The sequence below is a fragment of the Argiope bruennichi genome, chromosome X1 (genome assembly GCF_947563725.1).
Source record: "Argiope bruennichi chromosome X1, qqArgBrue1.1, whole genome shotgun sequence".
Classification (NCBI taxonomy): Eukaryota; Metazoa; Arthropoda; class Arachnida; order Araneae; family Araneidae; genus Argiope; species Argiope bruennichi.
Window position 1 is genome coordinate 18,681,665 of NC_079162.1, and position 20,076 is coordinate 18,701,740.

Consider the following 20,076-nt stretch of genomic DNA (forward strand, 5'->3'; position numbering starts at 1 on the left):
ATATCTGTTTGTCGGTTTGCTTGTTAATATCAGAAATAAAAATACAATGGGCTAGGAACATAAAATTCAATGTGTAGTGTTTTCACTAACATTGTAAGTTTCGAACAAATTTCGGCGAAATTTGTCAAAGAATAGTCTGCGATATATTGTGTGTGCATAAATGCGCTAACGCAAAACCACTCTGACTTAAGGGATGAAAATTGGCATATGATTTTATCACCAGGATGGTAAATAAAATAAAGTTTGGATCTAATCGCTTAACTTTTTGAAAATCTATTCGTGTGTGAATGCAATAACTCAATAACAAAAAAGCTAGAAAAATGTCATTTAATATTTGGTCCTTACATCAAAAAGGGTCAGTTAGAAAAGGTGCAAAGGCAATCTTTTCCACTAAACATAGATTGCATCATTATGTGGAAGTTCAAAAATGTTGAGAGGGAAACACTCCCACTGATTTCCAAATATACCATTATGCCGAAATTATACCTTTTTAAAATTAACTATTAATTATAATTAATCCAACACTTTAATAAAATGGCGATACTTTCATGACCGTTTTATACAGTCATCCATTGTATTTTTTTATTATTGCCTTCAAAAAATTTTTGCGTTATTTATTGATGTACCCTCGTATTTCATGTACCATCATTGAGGGTTAACATTCCATAAGGTGGAAAAATCGGGATTTTAAGCCAGAATCATTCAATCTGTAAGAAATTATTTTACGTTATTGAATGTTTAACCTTTTTATACTAAAAAATCGCATTGAAATAGAAAAGAAAAAAAAAATCTTTCATAAATGCTTTTCTCAAGAACGGTACTTAAAATTGTATACATTTACGTATGGAGATATGCAAATGAACTTCCTTTAAGGTTCTTTTATGGCGATTAAGGGCACTATTCCTGACTGAAGCCCTCGGTGGTCCTTCATTAAGCACAATTAGATTCTTCAACAGAGTTTGGTTTGAAAGCGATCCTAATGCTATTGGAATCTCTTTCCCTTTCAAATTCTCCCCACTTTGGAATAAAGCATTTATTTCTGTTGTGTATGATAGAAGCTACACTAGGTTTTACTGGGATTTTTTAACCTCAGGGCTATAATCCTTAGATCGCGGGAAATAAAATTAGCATAAAAAGCAGCTGGATGGATCAAAAACTTGTTTCGCTTCGCTGCAATTGAAGTAGAAACTTGGCAATGATAAAAGACTAATCAGACACTTAGCACCCAGTTTCTATTGTGAATTGGACTAGAGCGGGTTACCACATTTGGCTATAAATGCTTATAATGTGAGCAACTTCATTCGTTTTCGATAGCCTGACCTCGTTTCTGATTTTTTTTAGTTCTTAATATAATTTGTTATATAAATGATTATAAAAATATCATAAAACGCTTCAAATATATTTAATGTCAATTCATACAAATTTAGTTTTTACATCCATCATTGTTGCTAACATAAAGGAAAAAGACTTCTTAATAATTCAATCAGAATTATTTCGAATAATGGGAAAATCTAGAATATCAGTGAATGAATAATATGGATTATTTAGTTTTAGCAAAATAAATAAGATGTGAAGGGAAAAAAAAAACATTCTTCGAAGTTCTTAATACCTTTCTCTACCTCGTCGTCGAACTTTTTATCGAAGATAACCAATGTAAAACAATGTGGATGTAAAATTTTACATCCATACATTAGTTGTGCATTTTGATATTTAGTTTTTTTTTTTTTCAGAAGCTTAAAAAGAAGTCGATGAAGTTGAAAAGAAATACTTCCGAAATACGTTGAAATCCCGTTGAAAGAAATACTTATAGACAAAAAGAATCTTTTAAATTAGGTGATCCTACACAGAACATTTGCGCTCTAATTAAAATATGTGTGTATGTACTGCATGAAAACATGCAATATTCACAATAACGAAAACACAGGTATGAATTTTAGAATCATACATATTTGAAACACATTGTAAAAAATGTGCACCATTATCAATAATGAAAACGTAGATTAAAAAAAAATTGGAAATATTTGCTTACTTTGTCTATTTTGAATTTGACTTGAACGTTCTCTGGCTCACCTAAACCTACCTACTACCTTTTTAATTGTTTTCTTTTGAATCATATCATCGAAATTTTCACACGAATGCTGTTTTTTCTCCTGTATATTGTAAGAAATATTACGAGTTCTACTTCGTAAACTCATCTTTCTTTTTCCTTGCGAGAAAAGTTTCCTTACACCAGTATGAATATAGAAACAGACTAGACTATGAGAAGGATGTTACCTCATAGTACATTACTGTTTTCTTTTGAACACAGATCTAAAAGTGAAATGAACCCTTTCTTTTTTTTATTGCCGCATATCTTAGCACTTTTTTTATTTATAAATACACGTATTTCTTAGAGGTCGTGCATTTTTACTCTACTATGCATTACAAGCAAATAAAAATCACCAGAACATTTTTGAGTCAAACGTTTCATGAAAATGAAAAATCTTATTTAAAATAAAATCTGTGCGCATTCAGCTATAAATAAAAAGGAAAAGATCGATAAAGGAATTTTTTTTTTAAATAGGGCAATATGATTAATTTTTTAAGTTAAAATTCACACTTGACAAAAGTTATATCACATATATTTTACTTTATTATAGTTATATCACATATATTTTATTAATATTTTACTTTAAATCCGTACCAAGAGCTTATTTTTTCTCATTTTATTTTTCAAATTTGAAATCTTCCAATCAAATTGTCTATTGATAATTTATACTAATATGTACTTCAGTAATAAGTTATAATTTAGTTCAAATTTGGTCATACATAGGATATTACAATAATATGAACATTCAGTTTGTTAATTAAGAACATATACAAAACCTTTGACATTCAGAAACTTTCTAAAGCCTGCCAAAATTTGATATAGTTTGAAAATTTGTCTATTTGGTCGCCCGTTAATGCTATTAAGCAATTGAATTTGGCGAACAGAAGTGCACTCTGAGAACAGACCAATGACGAAGGGCTGCTACTGTATCATAAATATTCAGGGCTCCGCAAAAGGGGGAAAGCCTCAATGCAACAAGACCGAAAGAGATCGCAGCTTTCTGCAACATCTGTCAACTCGAATCCTGCTATTCACACGAAACAACTCGATACAATGCTAATAGTATTTATTTCAACACACGGTTGCTTCCCCCCCTTGTAAGATACATTTCCGTTTATTGACTTAAAAAAAATCTAGTTAAGCAAGGTGAAAGGTTGTATTAATTCCTTTTCAAAACGATTTTTTTTTAATTTCATAATTTTTTTTTATCGCAATTATTTGAATTGAATTCTGGTACTCCTATCTCAATTCCCTTGGGCTGTTCAACTAAAGACCATCCTTACGCCTCACACAACAAAGACTTCAATTATTTCTTTATAAGAACAGTTTTTTTTGCAAATTCATATAATCGAGAATTTTGAGATGTTCTGAAATCAAGATATCGCGGGAAAAAAAGGCTTCAGGTTTAAATTTAATAGACCCGCGAAAGTAATAGTTCTATGCCTGACTTGCGAAAACGGGGTGGAAATCTATCGAGTTGAATTCTCATAGAGCTTTGACTATCTGTTGAATTTTCATTGGCAAATTTGGAAGAATATATAAAAGAGCGGTACTTCTTCCCATACTCATTTTTATCTTTTCTAATTTTTAATTTTCTATTACATGCAAAATGGGCAACCACTCTCATTTCTTTTCTAAATATTTTTTAGTTTCTTCATATGTCCATCAATAACTTGCTAATTATTTTATCCAACCGCTTTTCCAGTATTTATATATATTGAAGTTCCATATATACTTTTGCTAGTGTTTTTTTATTTTCAAGTTTCATATTCAATATAATCTTTAAAAGGCAAAATAGGGATATTCATATATACTATATGAAAAAATAGATACATTGGTTTCCATATATTTATTTATTAACATCAGTTTGTAATTAAGAGAAACCTTGTAATGTCAGAAGTAAGTTTAAAATCTTGGCAAATAGTTTCTAGGAATGAAAATTTTTACATACAATTGTATTTTTCTTTTCCAATAAGAAATGTACAAGGTGGTGTTTTTGAATATTAGGATATTTTATTTCTTATATCACAATCGTCCTGTAATATTTCTATAATCTAACTAGAACATTTAAGTATAATATGATTGAGTCCTTCCAATAGAATTTTTCTGCTCTAACTTTACCTAGTAACCGGTGGCAGTTACCATTGTTAAGCAAATGTCTCCAATCATTTGAAAGTAAACAGTTCAAAGCATTAATCTAATTGAAATTCCGTACTTTCTTTCTATCCATTTTGAATAATTTTAATCAAACATTTCTTATGTTTTTAAAATTATTTTTTAAGAAATATTTGAAATTGAGAAATACATATTATTGATCCCCTTGAAATGTTAACGCAGATTACCTCATAGCTGAAAAGAAAAATTGTGGAGTGAAAAGAAAAACTGTGGAGTGTGGAGTAATAAGAATAATTATGAACTCCTTCTTCACTAAAATCAGATGAACTGCGGGAAACTATGCCCAGTTAACTGTAGGATGCGGAAAAGCACGCATCATTTTATTGCAATCGCCCGTAGCTTTATACTTGCTTAAGAGCAAGTAGCAAACATGCGATAAACGAGATAAAGAGAAACTGCAGTTTGCAATCAAATTATACATGAGGATTTTTTTTGGTGCATTTGCTTTACATAGAATTAGAATTACATAGTTACATAGAATTTTAGTTATAAAATCAAAAGTCGAAGCGATTTCGCTTCCCGCTCTTGTCTGTTTTCTAAAAGTATGACATATATCAGTAACAAGAAACATTTGGATATCCTGACAATTTATGTTGTAAGTAATCAGAATAGAAGTATTCATACATCTTTTTCCGAATTCCTAGGCCCTTTCAAGGAAGTGTGTTTACTAAACGATTTGGTGGTTTGAAATTACAGAATTTATAATTTCCCGGATATGAGCGGGGAAGATAAACCATATACATGTACATTATACATGTTATGCAAATATTGGCATATTGTCTGCTTTCTCAAGTCATCCTCGTGTCATTCCAAACCTCATGCCCATAAATGCGCTCACAGGTACGTTGATAGATAAAATTTCTGTCAAAATTTGTTGGAAATGTTTCATTTTGCTTTAAAAAACTGTGTACCAAATTTGCCCCGTTTGCCATGTAGCTTTTCTAAATTATCATGTTCACAGAAAATTTGATTTATTTATTTAGGAAAGTCAGTGCAGATTCATAAAAATTCGAAGGAATCAAATTTTTTGATGACTGCAACTCGTTTTTAGTAACAAGAAAGTAAAAAATTGCTGTTATCTTTATTAAACAAAAATCATTATAACTTGATTTTTTATGTTTATACGGCATTTAATATTTCTTCAATCTACTTACATTAGGAGCTATATCTGAGACTAAACGATTTCACAAAAAAAAATATAAATTGCTTGTCCCGTTTTCAATGAACAACAACAAAACCCCCTTCAAAATATATTTATTTTCTCCTGTTACAATATGTCAATCAAGAGATACAAAGAAAAATATTTTAGTACATAACGTGCAACGGTGGAAACATTTTTTTATAGTTATTTCGTGCCGGATGCCTGATAGCCTATATGGTGTCATTGTGACAAGTCTTGATGCTTTGGGTAAAAGGTCTTAACTGAGATTGTAGACTGCATTAATGACCAGCTTCATCTGTAGACTGAGAAAATTATGAATTTGTAGGAAGGAAAAGTCGATTAACATTACGAAGCAAGTTAATAAATTAATAAATAGTTTTTGAAATAATACAGCCCTATTGGTCAAACCGCCACTGGTCTGAAGTTAGTGCGTTACAATATGTATGTGTTAACAAAACATCTACACGTAATGTATATTTCTCAGACACTGCATCAGAAGAAAACATTTTGTTCCCAACCATATCCCTAAGAAACTAATTTCTACCTTTTTAAGAACATTATTAATGATTCAATACTAATATCCTATTCATTCTGAATTCGTACACATGTAATTCAGGAAATTACAAATTGTTTTATAATTATTTTGTATCATCAATATTCTTGCGTTTTCTTTGCTAAATTTTTTTGGAAATAGGGGAGAGTTTCCGTATTTGGATTGTTGCCTAGATTGAATCTTTATCGTAATCTTAATTCTATATAATATTTAGGCCATAAAACTTATGCTCTAAGGATATGAACAGAGATTCTAGAACATTTTTCTTGAAAGTTCCACGATACTGCAGTTAAGAAAAAAAAGAGAAATTAAGCAATTAAAAATTCTACCAAAACACTGAAAATGCTTGTGCTGTTTTAAAAGAAGTCGAAAATATTTTCCTCGGAGAGGGAGGAAATTCAATATCTTTCTTAAAATATCTTTTTTGTTATATTGTTCAACTAAAACAGTTCTGTCCAGCCAAATCAGGGGGGGGGACATATTACCTCGACCTAAATAAACCTAATAAACTCGAATAAGCCAATGATTCAATAAAGGAAGAAACAAAATGTTAGTTTAAACAGAATAAAATAGGTGCTTTTGTTTCATATGTGAGATAAAAAATTATTTTCGGTTTATGCACTGTCTGTTGATGGAATTTCAGAATCGCTTCTCTAACACTGTAAATTAAAGAACTTTGAGGCCATTACATTCGGCAATATTCTGTCAGTTATCCTTCTGACAAAAATATCCTTTTGAAATCAGAAATTCACAATACAATACACTATTTTTTTTCCTCAAAAGAATTTCAAGAAAATGATGCCGCTCTAAACAATTGATAATTGTGTGAAACGGGCTAATTCTTCTATTCATTAAACCAACAAGTTATATTTCTGGTTAGTTTATGCATTATACCTCCGAATGTAAGATTTATAAATGCCCATTCATAATGAAAGAAATTCCCACTTTTATATATAATTTGCAAAGCTTATATGCTCTACAGACGTCTGATTTCATTTTAATCTTTTGAGTTTTTTTGACAGATATGTTGAGATTAAAGAAATGTTAGAATACTTTTTGGCATAATAGAGATATTGATTATATGTATAAAATTTTTAAGGTTGAAAAATTTGGTTTATCTAATAATCTGAAATATGAGATACATTGATAAAAAAGCGTTTTTTTTATGTCTGTAACATTTTACATAAAAAATATAGGAACAAACACAAAAATATGTTATTTTATATATTTGTAATAACTAAATATGAATTACACGTAATCATTCATAATTATGAAAAAAGAATGTTTCGATTAAATTTTGAATAAAATTTTTGATTCTTATTTAGTTTATTAATAATATTTGTTTAATTATCTCGATATATGACTCTTGTACAACTGAGGTTCTTTATATCAATCTTTTGTATTTGAAAAGAAAGTGTCATTTTCAATAGTTTTAAAATAATATTCGATAGAATCCTATTTCCGAAATTTTCTTATAATTCCCTTCAATATAATTTTTACAATTCCTTTCCATTTGCCGTATCAATCTTATTAAATTAAATATTATTTTAAACCCGTAAAAACGATAAAATGAAAGCTATTGTGATTAATCTCTTTGATACTTTTACAATTATAATAATCATAATATAATATTGTAATTTTTCTGTTTGATCTGTCTAGTTTTTAGCACCTACCTTTCGCAGGCTGTTCCATTTATTGCTTCTATTAATGAAAGATACGAATGAATCAAATGAATTACTTTATTTATTCAGCATTAATATTATTCAGTAGCTTTAAATGGCATAACATCTAAGGAATCCAGCGAAATATTCAAGTACTGAAACAAAAATCATTTGATATATTTATACTTATCATCAAAGTATTATATTTCGTCATCAAAGTATTATATTAAAATTTCTCATTAAAATATATTTATAAAAAATCTTTAAAAATTAAAACATTTACTTTAAAAGAAAATATGAACATTTTGTATAGTTTAAATGTTTTAAAAAAGTTTAAAGCATCTACAGCATTCACGACATAAAATTGTTAACATTAGAGAAGGCCATGAAGACCACGAGTGATTAGAGTTCCATTTTCAAAATTCCACACATGAGAATTGTGTGCTTCTTAATATAGTAAAGATAATCAGTACCGGCTTGGCGAACCATAGTTACGATTTATCGGTCCTTAGTGTGAATATCATGTTTTTACAAAATTTAGAAAGCTATCATTGGCGTTTTCCTTTTGGTGATTTATTTCTGACTTACGGTTAATACACAAGTGACAAAAAACTGAATAGATTATTTTGGACGCCTTTTTACAGACAGATTAAAAATAGATTTTGAAATAGAATTGCAATTGTTAGCACAAGAGCACATACTGAACTTCATTTATTTAAGTCATTTCTTTTTTGAGTTATCGGATTTATGTGCATGTAAAAGTACAGACCGACTAATGATCAACCCCTTGATGGATTTGGTTTAGACTGTTTCTGCACTTTACATGCTAAATTTATGTGCCAAATTTTATTTACCTAGCCCTTTTTGTTTGTATATATAGTATCTCCTTGCATTCGGACAGTCAGACAGACTTCTTTTGAATGGATAAGAATCTGCAAATTTGGTTAAAAGACCACATACCAGATTACATTTGTCTTCCTAAATTATTTTCAAGTTATTGCATTTACAAACAGATAGACAGACAATTTCTAAAATGGGCTTTGCGGAATCAAGGTTACCTGAAATGTGGACGTTTGCCAGAACATCGCTTTCGAATTTTTTAACGATTACAATCTTTTCTCTTTGTATACATTGGATAAGAAAAAGGAAGAAAAATAATACTAAAATATTAAAGTTCCTTATTCATCACAGTTTTGAAATATAATTGATTTTCAATACTTGTACATTATGAGGTAGAAACAATTAGAGTTTAATCACTTTTACTTATAAGATAAAAGAAAACATCAAGCGAAAATAGATACGCACCAATCAAGACAAATGTTAAATTAGATTGTATGTTTTTGCTATTGATAAATTTCATCTATTGACACTTCTCTTTATTTATCATCTTTTTCATAAAAATTCATTTATCTGTTTTTGTATAAAATGTAATATTAGCTTGGAAAAAAATGACACCACTAGGCTCTGAAATTTCATATTCCAGGTATAGATTGAAGATGAATGAACAATTTTCACTTTGGAAAAATGGAAATTAGCACATGAGTAAGAGTACTCACCCCTCAATCACTCTCTTATCAGAACGAGAAATATTCATTTCCTACACCCCCTCTAGTCGTTCGCCAAGTTTATTGCCAAAGATAATTTTCCTATAAACCTACAACAAGAGAGTATTTAACGAGTGCGCAAATGTGATTATCATACAACCAATTGCATTAGGTTTAGACTTTTTCCCTCTAAAACGATAAGAAAACTCTTTCTTAGAAAGCGACGAAAGTACTTTTAAATAAAATAGAAACATCTTCCGAAACTTATGTGATGTCTTGGTCCAGTATTGTATTAAAATACGCTATTAGCCGACGGATATATTAGCATGATTCTAAATGATATTATTTCTGAGTTTCTAGGTGTCAAATAAATTGAGCATTTCACTGCAACAGCTACAAAAGTACAAACTCCCGGACAAGTTGCTGACTAATGGAATTTGATTCAAGAACATTTTATTTATGCAGAGCTGTTTATCAAAAACCTCCATGACATAAAACAAGATGGACCCAAATCTTTTCTAAATTGAAGTGGATTGAGTTCTGAAACGTTTTAATATTTGAATGTATTTCTAGAGTTGCATGGATCGATATCAATTGGAACAAGTTGTGAAAATGTCATCTATAGAAGTTACTTCTTTAAGGTTTACTTGCTATTATATATTAAATAATTATTACTATATTAATATATTGTATAATTAAATAATTTCAGCACTATTATTTCTTTACATGTGTCTCTTTGTTATTGATATATGATAACTCATATGCAAACAAAACAAAATCTTTTTGGTTGGAAGCATTAAAAAGCGCTTTGTATTATTATACTATATAATATAGTTAGTCTAAGTGGAAATTTTGCTTTTAGTGTTCTTCAAAAAATTGTCTACAAATTTTAACCGATAACATAAAATTCTTGCTCCTTTGTAAGCAAAAGTGTAATTTAATATACATATCTACGATCAATATGTAAGAAACTAAAGCTAGGTCAACTCCATTCAATTACAATTCGTTCTATTAACATATGTGGCAATCGTTAGAGGGCATGTTTTAGAGGAAGCGAAGCGAAGAGATGCGCGTAATCAACATATAAGTGCTCCGAACTCTAGCGCTCTTAAATTTCTTCTCACGGTTCTTACGAGAGTTTCTTTTCATGGCTTGTCTCTTGGAGCTCTTTTACAGTTTTACTGTTTCCATTTATCACAGGAGATGCTTCTATTTTTAATCTGGATAGAAACAGCTTATGTATAGTTTCCTCCTACCTTTTAGATCGATCAGGTAGGGATGGGTTTTGTAGTGTTGTGTAGCTTACGTATTGGACACTTTCCTTAAATTGTTCTCGATCTGTATTCATCTGTTGTAACCAACTGTTTTGCTCGGCTTATTGACTTTCTTTTTTTTGCTACTGATTTTTAAAAAAAGAAATTTTTTGTACATCTTGCTTAGCATTTCATTACGAAATAACTGGTGTTTCAATGGAGATTGTGTTCTGGAGTCAGACATAACCAGATGCACCCATGTAATAACTCTTAAAATGTTTCCAATAAATTTTTCGTATTTTGCTTTATTTTAGACTACTGTATTTCCTTTGTTATTCTTAATTCCTAATTTATAAGTGAACATGGATATTAGAACCCTACCTTTTTCTCATTCTGCATTTTCAAGAGCGCGACTAAAATCACGTTAAAACTATAAGAATTCTTCCTTGTAATATATATAAATTCTCGAGATCTTTTTATAATAGAGTGTCTAAGCAGTGTAGCTAAAAAAATTTGTATCTGTGTATGTATGTATCAAAATTGGTTCATACGGAAATTTCAATTTGCTTGTTACTGTTATAACTATATAAGACATCGTGTTGCAATGTTACACGAATCTAGTGAATGCATACTGGCTTTTAAAATTAAGAAAATTTTTACTTTTGATCAATTATCTCCGTCAGTACTGGTTATATATTATAAAATTAGACAAGAATATAAGTTTGAAAAAAATTAAACTATTCAACTGTACGGCGCAACAATGTAGAAAAGTGTGAAATCACGTTAGAAAATGGGGGAAATATGGATTAATAGGGGTATGATCCTCTCCAGCAATTATACAACTTTCACAGCATGGACATTAGGCAGTTTATGATTCCCTATGGTAGTCGCTTCTATTTCTCCATACAGTTGTTTACAGCGTTTGAATAATTCGTGGGAGCTGAAAAGTGGCATTTGCTTTCCCAATAGCGTCCTGAACATGCTGTATGGAATTAAGACTGGAAAACCCAGGCAGCCAATTCATACTATAAATATCTTTACTTACTAGAAAACTATTAGCCATGTAAGTCCAATGAATGCTCGCCCATAAAAATGAAATTAGAATTAACTACTCCCTTGGAAAGGCAAACAGATGACTCTAAGAACTCATTCCTATATCTGATAGCAATCACAAACTCCCGTTCACTTCTGTTCATGGGAGAGCCCGTTTAGCATGGTTTATTTATCAATGGGAGACCTTTCTATTCACTAATGAGTATTCATTCAGCATAATTATTAATTCTTGATGTTTGTTCATCAGATGAAACCTAATACCCTCTATCTTACCAAGAAAAAGACCGGCATGTCAATGGAGGTTTGATTGTTGTGACAATCATCATGCTTAACAGACGCACAGATTTTTATATTGTTAACAAAGGATCCATAACTGATTTTATATATAGGGATGAGATCTTGTAGCCTTTTCTTTACCTTTTTTGTCCTTATTTAAATTTCGTGGGCAACAAATTTCGTGCTTTCAAGCCACATCAGTTGATGAATTTCTGGAAAGTGAAGATATTCGGCGTGTGGTTTGGACAATCATATTTCTGAATCTTAACGACATAGATCCTCTCTGGGAATTTATGGGTCTGTAATTGCATTTGCCTTTCTATTATTGGAACCACCCAGAATCTGTAAACTGTGTTACTGTAAGAGTAAGAGCTACTGCCAAAGGAACACATAACAATCCAATTTCAATATTTTGTGAAATTTATATAACCGTAAAAGCATACTGCATATTAACCCCTTTGTTTTCTTTCTGCTGTGTTTCATCTTTCTCACCATGAATGATCCGCATACACGATCAGCTGAGTGGACCATAAATGTTATATAGGATTTCTTTTCGCATTCAATCAGAGCACATTTTACTAAAATCTATCGAGTACTTCTGAAGATAATGAACCAAAAAGAAAAATTCACTAGACTTTGTTTGTTTGTTGCTTATGGCACTTGCCACTGACAAGCCCGCTGTTACGAAGACAGCGATTTAAGCCTGAGGGGGACGTCTCTTATTTTTTATAGCAGCACCAACTAGGGCCAAGAGTACGACTTTGCTACTCACGCATCACTCATTCGCTTGCACAACCCCTTTTTACAGGAGGGCAAATTCACACATCTCACAGATAGAACAACAGAAGAACAACCATGCCCAAACCGGGACTCGAACCCGGGACGCCCAGATCACGGGGAAGACGCGCTACTCCTATGCCAGGACGCCGGCACTCGACTTTGAATACTATTATAATGGAGATGAATTGCTTCAAAACCACTCTTGATTATGTAGTGCCAGGATATAATACCGATGAATTTCAATAAAGAAATAATACATTCTCTTGCTCAGAGCGACCGCTAGATTGACAAATGTAATTATTTTATAATTTAATTTCCCCCCAATATTTTGATTCTGAAATTTTCTCCTTATTATCTATTTCGGAAATTTTTGGTGAAAATAAGAGCAGTATTACCTGAAATGAGAATATTATTTTAATATATATCGATTGTTCCTTCAATTAACTTAACTACCGAGAAAATTTACTACTTTTATAAAAATTAAAGTAAAAAAAACTTAATTTTATAATTAATCAAGAAACATTCATTCCGATTTTATTTTCGAGTATATAATCTTAATTTTAAAAATAATAATGCTAATCTATAATATTCCACCATAGGCAAATGAATTATGGAGTTTTCGTAAATCAGTAAAATTTTCACTTAGAGTTTCTGAAATTCTAAGCCTGCGTAGGGTGAAAACTTTCGCTTATAGAATATTATTCGGATTGTCAGAGTTACACAAACGCAATTTATTCACATAACTTATGAAAAAAGAGATGCGAAAGTTTAGAAACTAAGCAGCTTCTAAAGTATTAGAATTAGTTGGAAGAAAAGAAAGATTTGATGAATAATAGAGAAAAGAAAGAGAACTTATTAATTAAAAAAATAAAAGAAAAAATAAAAAAAGAGAAATTAAAATAAAAGAGAACTTATTAATTAAAATGTTTAATTATTTTATAATGGAAATTATTGCTATCAATTTCACTTGGCTTTTTTTTCGCTCTCATGCTTTTCAATGAGACAAAATCAAATCTTCCATATGCATTTAATTTGTTGAAATATGCACTAATAATAAAAAATAATGACTTAAATACCATACTTTTCGAGAAACAAATTTAATTCAACATTTCAGAATAAAGTATGACAATCTCAGTCGTGCAAACGGAGCAATCAATCACAAATAAAAAGCAATTTTAAACATTTTTTCCTCATCAGTACACAATTGCTGCCATGTACATGTTGTAAATAGATTTCATAATATTTTCAACATGTATCTAATTGGCAATAACGAGCCTTAGAGCTTGCAGTTTTATTCTCAAAATATTGAAAAAAGAAATTCAGAATGTTGCTTAAAGGTAATATACGACATTTAAAGGTTAAAATATACTTTTATTAGTCCACTAAAAATATAACCTTTTTTAAAGTAAAAGTAATTCGGTATTATAAATATTTTTGAATCCTGAAATTAGTTTTCCTTAAAATCGCTATTGTATGGCGCCACTCATACAGAATCAAAAATAAATTTAATTAATCGATTAAATGATAACAAAGTTCGAAAAATAAGGACATCACGTATTATTATCCGATTAATATGGATCAAAGGATTTTAGTGGCTCAGTTACCAGAACAGCCCAGATTGAGTTAAATGTACAATGCACAATTTCACAACTATTTCATATCAGGAAGTTAACAGAAAACTGATTACAAATTTTCCTTTTAAGAAGTTAAATACAACTGTTTAAAAATAGATTAAAGCAACTCGTGATAAAAATATCAATCCTTCCAACACAAATTTGGCATAATTATAACCTCAGCATAACTTGAAATATGTGTTACTGATAATTCGAAATTAAGTTCATTGATTCAATGTACATTCACTGAAGAAGCATAAAAATTCTCTTTTCAGAAGGGATAGTGCGATTCGACTTTTTTTTTTTTTTCTCTTTTTTCCCTCTTTTTTTTTTTTTTTTTTTTTTTTTTATCTGGGATTTTAGTAACTATATTGTTTTCTCGTGTTTGTCGCATTTTTAAGTAATACTTTGCAAAGTCTTTTTCTGTAAACTATACTGTAAATAATTCTGCTTGTTGATTTACTTGTGGAGCATCCCTTTTGGTTTACTTGCGGAGCATCAATAACCAACACAGATTTCTGCTCAGACAGCTTGGCGCGATTTCATTCCTTTAGAAATCTATTTATGCGAGGTGTGAAAGATTGCAGATTTTTAACCCCTGCTAAATCCTTGTTGTCATCACACGTGGCCAACATTCTTGATAGGAGGTCCCTGAGAAGGCTGTTGTGTTCCATCTTAGAAAGAGTTTTCACCCCCTCCCCCCATTAATCCTCGGGAGGGTATCAATATCGGCCACGCTCTGCAGGTGTGCTGGCATGTTTGCGTTCTGCATGGTTGCTTCCACCCCCACCTCACCCCCCGTTATACACACGTAAGGGGGCATTGTGACTGTCAACACCTGTACCTGACTTCCAAATCGTCTGGAATGCCATACCTCTCAGGTGAGGGATTGGGGGCGGTTATTTGGCCTTCTCCTCTACCATATACATCATTCTTATAATACGCCCAAAACGTTTCAAAGACTTTTTTAATCCTTTCTTTTGCATCATTTTGGTTGAAATCAACAGCATCGGAATGGTTTTGGTATTTTTAAATAAATTCCGAAGCCCTTTAGTTATCAAAAATGGTTAAGGGTATGAGGAGGAGTTGTGAACTTTCTGAAACCGAATTCTTGATTGAAATGCATTTTTTCTTTAACACTTGACTAAGTATTTGATCTATATTAAAAAAGTGGATTGCCTCACGAATTGAGAAATTTCGAACAATGACCAAGAACCTCAAAAAGGACTTAAAAATCCACCTCAGAAGAGAAAAGAAGCTCATTTTTGAATCTCTAGGAAGGAATTTGGTACATAGAAGTAAATAAATGCAGCATTTAAATGCTGTTTTTAGCACAGTAAGTTTGGTATGCCCTCATGTTAGGAAATTATTTGACACTAAACGTCCTCCCATTGGAATGAAAACTTTACAGATTATTAACTCAATTGTTTAACCACTGAAGTTATGATTTCGTCATTAAGAGTAATAGAATTTATTTGGTGAATCAACATAAATCTTAAGATAATTGATGGAACATAGTTTTTTCCCCTAACTCAAGAAAAAAAAAATTCTTTCAAAATAAAATAAACGTCTACATATGAGTAGATGTTATTTAGAATCTACATATGAGTAGACATAAAATATGTGAAGCATTTGAGACCGAAAAATTTCTATCATAGCATTTCCTCAGATAATTACCCTTCTTTTCAAACAAGCAAATGAAACTTACTGATGCCTTGTAACATTATAGATAAATAAAAGACGTTATTTATACAAATGATGTTTACTCATTCATGAAACAAAGCAAAAGATTTTAAACGGATTCTTAAGGAAAACATTGTAGATATGTTAATGTTTTAATAGAAATGGATAAAACTCAGATATCAGTTTAATAATTAAAAAATGAAATATCACACATCTAGTTCACATTGAACTTTCTGTTGCGTAAAAAGAATTTCTCTTAAATAATATAACATACGGATGAAATTTTAGTTGCCGACATTAAAAAATGTGAACGATTCAAAACTTTCGAAAAAGTACATCCACCCTTCTATGAGTGTGGGGGAAAATATGCAATTAGAAACTATTATTTTATAATAAAAATTGTAGAATTTATGAAATAGTTCACATTTTCCATCGAAATAATTTTAAGCCAAGGTAGCATTTTTTTTTTTTTCACAGAAACCATTATAAGTGATATAAATCCCCGAACATTCTATTGTTCACAGTCCATGTTTCGAAGAGTCGCGGAAAATGCAAATGATCAATCTAGGTATTTCCAAATGATCGGAGATTTGAAATAGGATCAAACTGATGGATAAGATTTTATTATTTTTAATTACTTCGATTAGAGTTTAGAAGAATGTCTATAGTTTTCTTCCTCTTTTCGAGTGAGCTACAAGTTTAAAAAAATGAAATGTGGTATTTTATCAATTTTTTCTCACATTACTCAATTTATTCACTTTCCTGCTCTCGAAAATGGCAACAATAAAAATTGTAAAGCAAAAAAATTTGTTTAAAATGAAAATGTGTATTTTATTGTAGTTTTTAATAAAAATGAAATTTCGTTCTATTTAATTGATCCCGATTCATTTGATTTAATTGATAGTTGCGAGTCTAAATCAAAATAATTTTTATGTAGATTGTCATTTATCTACTTATGCCAAACAAACTTAGCAACTGAATCGCAAAAAACCAAGAGAAAAATATGAACAGGAAACTTCATTTTTACTAGGTATTATAATTGAACATTAAGCATGTACATATAAGAAAAATATAAGGAACTAAAAGTGTCTTTCCACCGAGGACTCAAACCAAAGTAAAAATCAGTAACAAAGAAATTCTTACAAAATGCTTTCCGTGGGATCATTTTCATTCATTAGATACTAAAAGCAATCAAAAAGTAATTATTTAATTATTAATTATATTATTATTAATTATTATTAATAATAATTATTTAATTAAGTAAACAGATATGAGGAAAATAAGATATAAAACAACCAGCTCATTATCATTTTCTGTACAATTGTAACGCTCAGTGTAATGTTAGTTAACTTTCCACTTCTTCAGCGTCATTTCGGTCTCACTCAAATGAAGCCTTTGTTCAGTTACCTGGTCTTTGTTGTAGTCTCTACAAAAGTTTCAAGAGGTTTCATTTTCATTTAGTTATATTCAGATCCTGTTAAAAAGTAATACTAGAACTGTTTTGTGACGTATCTCGTTATTCTGAACCCCGGTTAGATGACTAGGACGATACCTGAATTGGCACTCCCCTCTTCAAACTTCCAAGAGGAGGACATATGACCTACGACATCAGATTTAACGTGCATCAGGCTCTTATACATGATGGATCTTTAATGGAAGCGAGTAGCTCCTTAGCTGAAATCTCACCTCTAGGCTACCGCGGACACTCGAGTTTCGAGAGCAGTATTAGTGTACGAGTGGTCTTTGCACTAAAAATAATTGAGTTCTTGGTCACCGATTTTCTGTTTCTGCAAACACATTCAACACTCTGGTGCATTTGTAGGATATAATCATCAAAATCAACAGTCGAAAATGCTCTTTGTGGGTGGTAATTGAAGTCAGATCATGTTTGGTAATTTACCAACCTCATTTCACCTCACCGAATTCCTTTCAACCATTCATTCTTTCAATGCTGGCGAACAGTTTCCAGAGTTTGGTTAGTAAAATCAAACTGAAATTGGCTTTTACAAGTGATTTTGCAAACAAAGCGAAATTTTCAGCCATCCTTACCTCAAAGTGTTATGTGTTTTTGCTCTGCATACACAATATTGTCCACCTGAGCATTAGTGAGAAGAGAAAAATCGATTTTTTGAGTATCAGATAGAACTTAAAAGTTGCTTCTTTGTTTGCTAATCGTTGAAAAATATTTGTTAAGAAATTGATCTTTAATGTGCGTAAAGAGCCTGTAGAATATGGCATAAGATACTAAAATCCATCTTTTCCCTTAAAGCTATACAGATTACGATTTTTTTTTTTCTAATAGCTTCAAGTACTTCATTTTAGTTTTCTTCAACAGAAAAATTATATTTACAAACCCTGCTCTACATTTTAAGTTTGCACAAAATTTCAAAAGTTTTAGAATTTAGGTGGAAACAGATTTTCATCATGAAAAATTGTTGTAGAACTCCTCTTTAATATACCACAAATAACACGCGAAATTCCGTTAAGCACTTGATTAATTTAACGTTACGTTAAGCACTCCGTTAAGTTCAAAGGGACGACAGCAAAAAGATTCAAAATATATTTAGGGCCATATTTAACAGACTGATATCTATTAATGTTGACCCAATCAGAAATATGATGCTGTCACGATGTATTTACAATCAACTGAAGTTCATTTTTATTGAGCAACCATCAAACACGACTTGCACAGGACAGTTATCGAGAATGTTTGAGGTCAAGGATCTCGTATAGCCAGATACCGAACACACTGTCCTGTTTGAATCTCTCTAACAATATTTAAAATGGACTTTGGGTTTACACGAAGATCAGTTTTATTTGCGTTGATTATGTTTCATTTAATTGCTTCGATTGGTGTTTGTCACAATGAAGCAGTTTCCAAATTTCCCAGAGAATGACGCTGATGCTCTCGCCTAATATTCACTTAAATGTCTGAATGCTAACTCGTTCAAATAAGGCAAGAAAAGAAACTACTGCAATGGGCACTGAATGCTAACCGGATGTTGTCTATAACACAGTTTTTACTACACAATTGTCAAAAAATTCGAACTCCAGACTTTGACGAATCTCCGCATTTCAGACCTTCCTAAGTTCGAAAATTTAATTTTAGAATTATGTTTGTCTGCGAATACGATAATTAAAAAATACTTCGAGCTATGCTAATGAAAGTTGGTATAAGGACTTTAAATCAAATTTACAGGTATCTATCCAATTTTGAACGAAATTCATTCATAGGAAGTCTGTCTATCTTGTTGTACATGTACAAGTTAACTCGATAACTACAAAATGAAATAGCCAAATAAATAAAATTTGGTTTAGCAGCTAAAATTTGAAAAAAGTCTGACAGAGGATTGACCGTCTCTGGATCTGTACTTCCACATGCGTGTTGAAGTAATAATCCATAAACGCTGTGACTTAAATAAATTAAATTCGGTATGTGATCTTGTGACTATAACTGCAATACCGCGTCAAATTTTAATATCAATTGGTCGGACGAAAAGTCGCTCAAAATATATATTCGAACGATAGATTCAGTAAAAATACTAGATAAACGCCAAAGATCTGTATTTCGTAACTATCGTTCGTATTGTTCGATTGGGTGAACTGATGATTCAAGACATAATAGTTTATTCTATATTTTTCGATTTATTAGCATGAAAAGACGCAACTTTTGAGCCTTATTAGAATTCAACATTCCAAAAACATTTTTTTTTCCATTCCACGCTATTGGGTATAATGTTCAAACTCAAAACAGTTTTCTTATAAAAGATCAATTTAACAAACTTTTTTTCCCTGCCTGTTAATAGAGTAACTCATATCCCAACCACTGAAAGTTTAGTTTAACTTAATTATACTAACGTCCCGTTTTAAAGCAACACAAGGGCTATTTTGGGACGGACCTCGCAATTTTGAACCGCGGTCAGATGACGAGGACTATTGTAAAAAAAGAAGAAGAAAACTTTTTTTTTTTCTAGGCAACGTATTGAAAAGGAAAAAAAGTTTTTCAGCAAATATCTGGAATTCAAAACAAAAATCGTAACGATGGGAAATGCAGTAAATAAGTTGGAACTGCAATCCCATTCTCAATGAGATTACAATTATGATAAATTAGATAAACATTTCTCTAATTTATCGTCAAAATAATTAATTTTATTTCTAAATAGAGGCACTTAAGAATTTCATAACTAATTTAATTATAATTTGTAATAATTAACCTTTAGTACGGCACCAAATA